Here is an 8,238-nt window from a genome sequence, read left to right as displayed (position 1 = left end):
GTAGCTGGGACTACAGGCGCCCGCCACCTCGCCCGGCTAGTTTTTTGTATGTGTTTAGTAGAGACAGGGTTTCACCGTGTTAGCCAGGATGGTCTCGATCTCCTGACCTCGTGATCCGCCCGTCTCGGCCTCCCAAAGTGCTGGGATTACAGGCTTGAGCCACCGCGCCCGGCCAACTTTTCTTTTTAACTTAAAAAAAAAAAAAAACCAACAGTGATGAAGGTCCCAGGGCCAAGGAGTTGAGGTGGGATGTAATTTTGACCAGGTAGAACATCTAGGAACATGTCTTGTAAGAACTAGAAATTCAAGCTGGGCCTTAAAGCAAAAGTAGTAGCTCAAACTATCTGGGGTTTGGGTATGGATAATGGTACACAAGTCTATTCGCCCAGAGAGGAAATAATGGAACCTAGGTCAGAAGAGGCAGGGTCAGGAGAAGGCATAGTGATAAGAAGTCTGGTAAAACAGGGATGAGAAAAACTGCAAAAGAAAGCAAACATCAGATAAAGAGTTTACACTTTATTACACAGGCCATGGGAAGACAAAGGTTTTTAAATAGGAAAATATTAATCAGACACAAAAGCAGTACACAGGATGGACTGAAGAGAATATGGAGAAGAATGAAGACAAAGAAACCAGTCATATGAGGATTACAACAATCTCTAAATGAAAGGTAAGAAAAGCCTGAACCACAATAATTGGCAGATAACGGAGGCATAGCAGACAGGATTTAGGAAATAACTGAATACGTGGATGAAAAGGGACTGTAAGATGACTTCAAAGGCTTAAGGGTAAGCCACTGGGCAGATGCTAGCTTTGTTTCAGGAGAGAGAAGAAATCAGTCTGGGACATATTTATCTTGAAGTCCTCCAGGGCATCCACAAGATGCCAGGATGGGCAGGGGGCTCCAGGACAGAGAGATTTGGTAGTCACCCACCTAGAGATGCTGGCTGATGCTGGAAGAAAAACAAGGGCGGAGGACTAAACTTTGGGGAACCCCTAGTTTAGAAAGCAGGAGGAAAATTAAAAGAAAAAAGAATGGGACACAAAGGAGCACAAAGCACCTTTTCAACCTGCTCTCACACGTTTCACAACTCTCAGAGACTAAATAACCTGCCAAAAGGTCACAATCAGCAGTGGGACACACGGGAAAAAAAAAAAAAAAAAAAAAAAAAAAAACAAGGATTAATGGCAATGTATAACAATAAAATATTTGAAATTTTTACCCACAAAAATTTATCCTGGAGAAATAAACTGGAGGAAGGGGGTGGAGGGGGTGTGGCATATAAAACGTTTTCCCACTATTAACTCTAATAGTGAAAAACAAAACCTAAATTTCTAGCTGAGGAATAGTTAAATATATCACAAAAAGCTATCATAAAAGAAAAATTTTACTACCTAAACTTTTAAAACTTCATCATTGGGGGAAGAATATTAAAGTAATATGGCAAAGGGTCAACATTTACTGATTGACTGATGGGACAGGGTCTTGCTTTGTCACCCAGGCTGGAGTGCAGTGGCACAATCTCAATTCATTGCAACCTCTACCTCCCAGTCTCAAGTGATCCTCCCACCTCAGCCTCCTGAATAGCTGGGACTACAGGCGTGCCACCATGCCCAACTAATTTTTGTATATTTTATAGAGACGGGATTTTGCCACATTGCCCAGGCTGGTCTCAAACTCCTGGACTTGAGCAATCTGATCTGCCCACCTTGGCCTCCTAAAGTGCTGGGATTACAGGTGTGAGCCACCACACCCAGCCAACATTTTTAATATACAAAAGGCTCCTGTAAATGCACAAGAAAAAAGGAAAATATCCCAACAGAAAAATAAGAAACAAATGTCAATTAAAAAAAATGAAAATGACCAGAAAATTTTAAAAATGACTCTCAATCCCAATCAAAGAAATAAAAATTAAAATGATATTCATATATTACTCACCTCTCTAAGATGTGGTAAAAATGGGCCCTCATATCCTTGACAATACTGTATACACACTGGAACAACTTTTCTAAATGCCATTTTGGCAGTATAAATGCTTTAGAAAGTTTATACAACAGTTCTATTTCCAATAATATATACAAAAATTAAAAGTGTACAAAGTTGTTCACATGAAGTTCACGGTAGCTTTGTCTATAATATGGAAAAGCTGGAAACAATCTAAATATTTAACAATAGGAGACTAAATAAATTATGGCACATCCATTAATTTTTAGGCAGTTTTTTTGGAAACATTCAATGTGAAAAATTGTTAAATAAAGCATTTTATTAAATAAAAGTTTCTAAACAGCACATATAGTATAAGCCGATTTGTTATTTAAAAGTGGTTGATATGCACCAAAAAGTTAGTAGTGGTTATCTCTAAGTACTAGACTAATAATATTTTGATGTGCCTAATTATCTTATAATGAACACATTCTCTCATAGACAAAAAAAGCCTTCTAGTTTGGGAAGAAAATACAAAGAAGAATGTGTAGAAAAATATAAGTATAAAAAGCAAAATATAGTTATATGTACAATTAATAAAAATATGAGCAAAGAACACAAAAATCTTTTTCCCCAACTATTGTTTAAATGAAACAAGTATAAAGAATTAAAAATAGTTCCACTTCTGAAAATGGGGGGGAAAAAAAGATGAAGTTGGTGCAGAGAAGAAAATAGAAAATTCACATCATAAAATCTTAATCATTTTAGAAGAAAGCAAGGTCAAAGTCAAGTGTTTCAAGACTGGGGTTAGCAACCTGACTTGAGTGAAAAAGCAACAGAGAAAATAAGTCAACTTGGGGATAAGAAAAAGATTAGAAAGTGACTAGTATATAGCAGGTAGAAAACAAGTACATAACAATCACCAAAAGCGTGACTTTGGGGGAGAGTGTGGGGCAGGGACAAAAGTAGAAAACTGATCAGTTATACCCAGCAAAGGTCAAAGAGAGGAGGGACTATGTGGTCTAGTGAGTTCATGGTTAGAACATGAACTACAGAGTTCAAGGTTGAAAAGAAGGAAGACAACTAATGGCCTAGGAGGGAATAGAGGTGACAATAAGGACAAAAAGCTGCTTCACCAGTTATGACAGAAAAAGAGAAACAGACCCTTGCATCGCCATCTGGCCACAAGGTTTAAGACTTGAGGTAGAGTGGTTCTGAATGATGACAAGTAACATGGTCATAACATGCAGGCTGCTGTTGCAGAGTAGCAGTGAGGGTCACTGGAATTAGTGTAGTTCCACATGTGGCCATTCTGGCCAGAAATGAATGTAACCCTTACTTAACCTCTATGCACTTCGCTTTCCTCAGTTCCAAGTATTTAATACATCCTTTCTAGCCTGACTGACAGGAATGTGGCTGGCAGCTAACCCCTCCGCATTTTATTCAACTACAAAATGAAGAGCACAAGAAAGGAGATGGGAAATTGAGTTAAATAAAAGGTTCTCCACCTGACTGAACACTAAAGTCAGGGGTGCTTTTAAAAAGAGGCAAAATTACCTATGTTCTGTCTCCAAACGCAGTAATTCAGATTTATTTGTCCTGGGGTGGGATCCAGGCAATATTATTTCTAAGTACCTCCTCAGGAGATTTTAATGTGCAGCCAAGGCTGAAAACTGAACTAGGTATTCCTACAGGCTGCTTCCCTTTAAAAGTTTTTAAATTCTATGATTCTATATAATTCACTGTCATTCTGTTCATTTGTTAAAATAATACCTTATCGTATTCCAGGCCCTTCCACAAACATCGAATCTTGGGTGATCCTCACGATAACACTGAGGCAAATATTTCTGTGCCCATTTCACAAATGAGTCCAGAGAAGCTTACAGAAGTGAAGCGGCTTTTTCAAGAGTCACAAGCTAGCAAGGAGCTGAGCCAGGACAAGGTTTATTTGTTCCAGTCCATCCTACATGCAACTTGCTTTCTTTCCAGTGCACTCACAGCAACCATCTGAATGCCTTTTATTCTCTTCCCAGGACCTCCCTAAATTGAGCACATTAGTTTGTGGTTTACAGTTTGACAGGGGAGAAAGTTATCTTGGGTGGGCGCAGGAAATAAACCCCGAATTCTACAGTCTAAATTACAGAATTACAAAACACCTTAACCTAGAGAGGTTTTCCAACTTAAAACAGCACTGTGAAAGTGTATCCATCAAGTATTTTTAATTCAGTTAAGTCAACCCATACATTGCTTTTAAATATAAGCAGGCAGCTCATGTACAAAGCTGGTTCATCAAAGATAAACAACAGAAAAAAAAAATTTCATATGCTTTCTATTAAGCAGGGCATTCTAAAACTTCTAAGACAATTCCGGCAAAACAATAATTGATAGAGCTATATGGGATTTGTTCCAAGAGCTTAAATGTATAAGTATGACCTTTAAAATTTTCAAGCATTAACAATATTTCCATCAAGTTCAAATACATTCAATCACACTTAAAATTATGATTATAATCCTTTTGATGATCCATGGTTTCTCTCTCATACATCAGTAATTATACTTTAATCCATTATCTACTTAGAAATTTCATAAATATTCAAATTCTGTACTCCCAGGTCAAAATTCACTCAGTTACTAAGGTAAATTATCAACAAAACAACAACAAAACATATATATATATATATGTGCGTGTGTGTGTGTATATATATATAAAATAAACCAATTTGTGGATTTAATGGAGTTGATGGCATGTACTGAGAAAAAGACTACAAAGAAGATTTAACTATGATGCTCATGGAATTTACAATTTCATAAGAAATTCGTGAAGCATATTTACAAGGAACAAACATATGTGTACTCATCCATTCAAACCTTTCCTGAGCATCTGCTATGTTCTTGGCATACAGGGAATGAAGAGGCAAATCAGCCCCGATGTGTTGCCTGCTGTCACGGAGATGTCATGACAGATCTATGCGATATTTACAGTAATACCATGGGAGAAATTAATTGATTTCTGGGGAGAGAAAGGGAGTGGAATGAGAGAACAGAGCAGAAAAGGCTTCAAAGAGTATAGGCTTAAGTATTTTTAAGGAAAAATTTCATCACAAGGATCACCTGTAAATCAGCTCGCTGGGAAATAAGTATACTGAAGAACTAAAGTCAACAGAGCCGTGATAAGAGCAAACGAGATGGACAGATTGCTCCAGAAAACTGAGTTATGTATCCTACAAAGTTATGCTATAGGAAAAATGAAAAGGTTTCAGAGTCATAAGATCCCAGTTAAATACCAGCTTGGCTGCTACATTTGTGAAATTAGTTTATTTCATTTCTAAATAAAAAATAAATATTATAATGGCATTTACTTGACAATGAAGCAAAGCTAAAAGAATTCTTAAGAACAACAGAAACTGGCAATAGAGCCTGAGCAACATGGCAAAACCTTGTCTCCACAAAATTCAAACAAAAATTAGCCAGGTGTGGTGATGCGCGCCTGTATTCCTAACTACTCAGGAGGCCGAGGTGGATCACCTGAGCCCCGGAGGTCGAGGCTGCAGTGAGCCGAGATGACACCACTGCACTCCAGCCTGGGCGACAGAGAGAGAGACCCTGTCTAGGAAAAGGAAAAGGAAGGAAGAAAAAAGGAAAAAGAAATTGACAATCAAATATGAGCAGAAGCTGTATTTTTAGATCTAAAAAGTAAAATTCTCCAAAAACTTGGGGTTTTAGGGCTTACTGTATTTAAGAGGCTTTTCAGTTCATTTAACAGAATTTTAAAGCAAGATGTCTTCATTTAAAAATCATTTAGATTCAGTTACTGAAGCTGAATCTTTTCTTTTGATGCTTAGTCACTACACTACTTTTATTTAGAGGCCAATTACGTGTGCTTTCCAAATAAATAGCTTAATACCATTCACCCCCCGTGCGGTCGGGACCCAAAGAGATTATAATGAAGCCTTCGTTAACACTGAATTAACGTGAAGACCCCACGAGCTACCAGAGTATTAAAAAAAGGTAAATGCTCAAAACACGGTAGGCATTCACCCTTAAGAAACTAAAGGGAGGGGGAAAAAACTTCAAACTGTCAGGATCACTTCTCCTTATTCTTAAAAGAACACATGCCTTTAAGACTCTCAAAGTTAGTGTCTAAATTTTTCTTTAATGAGTCTCTTCAGCAACGTACTACACAACACGACAAAGAAGGCATTTATCAACAACGTGTTTTGTGAGTCTATGAATTACCGAGGAGGGTTTAGGTGTCTGTAACCTTCATACCCACTTCCACCGCACACTCAAGTTATTGCTGGAATGTACGGAGAGCACACAAGGCTATTCAAGCAACACCAGCAGCGCGCTCTCGGCCTTCAATCACGTTTTTAAAAAGAAAAATAAATTCGGCAAAGGATCATAAAACTTTAAAAGGCTCCAAATAAACCATCGCTTCTATCAGAGCAAGTTCTGCGGGGCCATTTTTTTCTCCCAATTGACATACAAATATGTAGTTCAGGTCACAATGTCCCCAACATGCAGACCCTGCAAACTTTTCGGACAGAAATTTGTTGCGACCCTGAGACGCCCCCGGCCGTGTCCGGGACCCCCGTCCCCAGGCGCCAAAACTTCTCGCCCGGCCTCGGGGCTTCTTCCCGCGTCCGCCGGCCCCCGCCCCGCAGACCCGTGGACCGGACCCTCCCCGGCGGCCCCCGTTTCCCGCGGCGGCGGCGGCGGCGTCCTGCGGGCGGGCGCGGGTTGCTCCCGGGCTGGCGGGACGGCGGCGGCGACTGGCCTGCGGGCCGGCCCCGGACAGAGGGGAGCGGCTGGGAGCGCCCCGTTTCTCACAGACCCCAACATGGCGTCGGCCGCCACCGCCCGCGACGACGACACCTCCCAGCGCCGCGACGGCTCCGGGACCGCGGGAGGAAGCGCCCGGAAAGTTTCACGTCTCCTCTCCCGGCCAGCCAGGAGCCGGCGGACCACCCACTCGGGCTTCACCTACCCCGACGGCCGCGGGCGGCGGCGGCAGCGAAGGCGAAGGTCCGATCCTCCTGGTCGCGGACGCAGGGCGCGGACTCTGCCCGTTCCCCGCCCGGGCCTCCCAGGGTGTGTACGGTCCGCAGCCCCGCTCAGCCGGCGCGATCCAGACGCGGTGGGCGGGCGGGACGCCAGCGCAGCCGCTCGCAGGTGACTCCCCCGCCCCTCCAGTCGAACCCGACAACGGCTGCCTGGGCTGGCCTCTCCCCTGCGCGCGCACGGGCGCGCCCCCGCCCACACTCCGGGCGCGAGCGCGCGGTCACGAGCACACCCACACCGCTCGCTCCCCGCCCTTTCTTGCCAGTTCCCTCGCCCCGCCCCTCGCGCCCCTCGCGACGCGCTCTAGGGGCGGGGCCTTTGGCGGAGGCCACACCCACCCAGGCCTGCCGCGGGCGGAGCTTGTGCATGTGTGATGTCTGGACGCGCTCCCGCGACGCGTTGAGGTGCACGTGGGGCGTCTTACCTGACTTTCCTGACTCCGACCAGCCCTTAGAAAGTATTGCTCAACTGTCTACCAAGTTCTTAGGGAGACTGGAAGAATAGAAGGAAGACACCTCCCCACCCACAGCAGGCCTCCCCAGGGAACTGAAGAACGAGAAAGGCAGGCTTTGGATTTAGATGCCCAAAGGCGTCGGTACTGGCATTTGCTGCTCCCATTTAGCACAGCAATCCTTCCCGTCACACTTTCCCTTTGCTTTACCTAAAGTCCCTCCTCTTGAAACCTAGGGAACTGCGGCGACACACACATACCCCACGTGCTCCAGCCAGCCCTTTCTTTTAAATGCATACTTTAGAATTCTGGTCTTTCCAAAACTTTGACGACACAAAACCCCATCAGCCTACTTCACATACCTAGAAACTGTAATTATAGCATAGTATATAAGGTTAAATGTGCCCTAATTAATCTGATAGCTAATTGCTCTGGTGGGTGCGTGGAGAGGTAAAGAAGTTGCTTAGGGTAGACCAGGGATGGGGGCGAGGTGGGGAGAACAGCATACTTATTTTAAACAAAGTGTGTGTGGTGTGTAGGAGAAAATTGAGTTTTGGTAAATTTTATATTTCTTATTCATCTATTATTTCAGTAAGTTGTTTTAACCTGCGTTTGATTGCTGTTGAATTAGAGTCACTACCAGCCAAGCTGCACGTGGATGAGCACCTAGGGAAGAGAGCAGACTTGGGTTCCGCCCTGCTGTTCCACCTGGGATCCTCCTCCTCCAGGCTTGCTGCCCCCCATCCTCCTCTATTTCAATAGAGTTTGTCTCTGAAACAAGTCTTTTTTTTTCTTTAATTAA

At 43.1% G+C, this 8,238-nt stretch overlaps 1 protein-coding gene across 1 annotated transcript in view; it reads right to left on the bottom strand.

The window, feature by feature from the left end:
• Positions 1-7,215, bottom strand: part of PLEKHF2 (pleckstrin homology and FYVE domain containing 2) — a 28,740-nt gene extending 21,525 nt beyond the window's left edge. The window contains exon 1 of the mRNA XM_025395233.1: positions 6,912-7,215. The gene's annotated coding sequence lies outside the window, so the exon portion shown is untranslated. The remainder of the gene's footprint in view (positions 1-6,911) is intronic.
• Between the last annotated feature and the right edge of the window lie 1,023 nt (positions 7,216-8,238).

Source organism: Theropithecus gelada, chromosome 8, assembly GCF_003255815.1.
Source record: "Theropithecus gelada isolate Dixy chromosome 8, Tgel_1.0, whole genome shotgun sequence".
NCBI lineage: Eukaryota > Metazoa > Chordata > Mammalia > Primates > Cercopithecidae > Theropithecus > Theropithecus gelada.
This window is presented reverse-complemented; position numbering and strand designations above follow the sequence as displayed.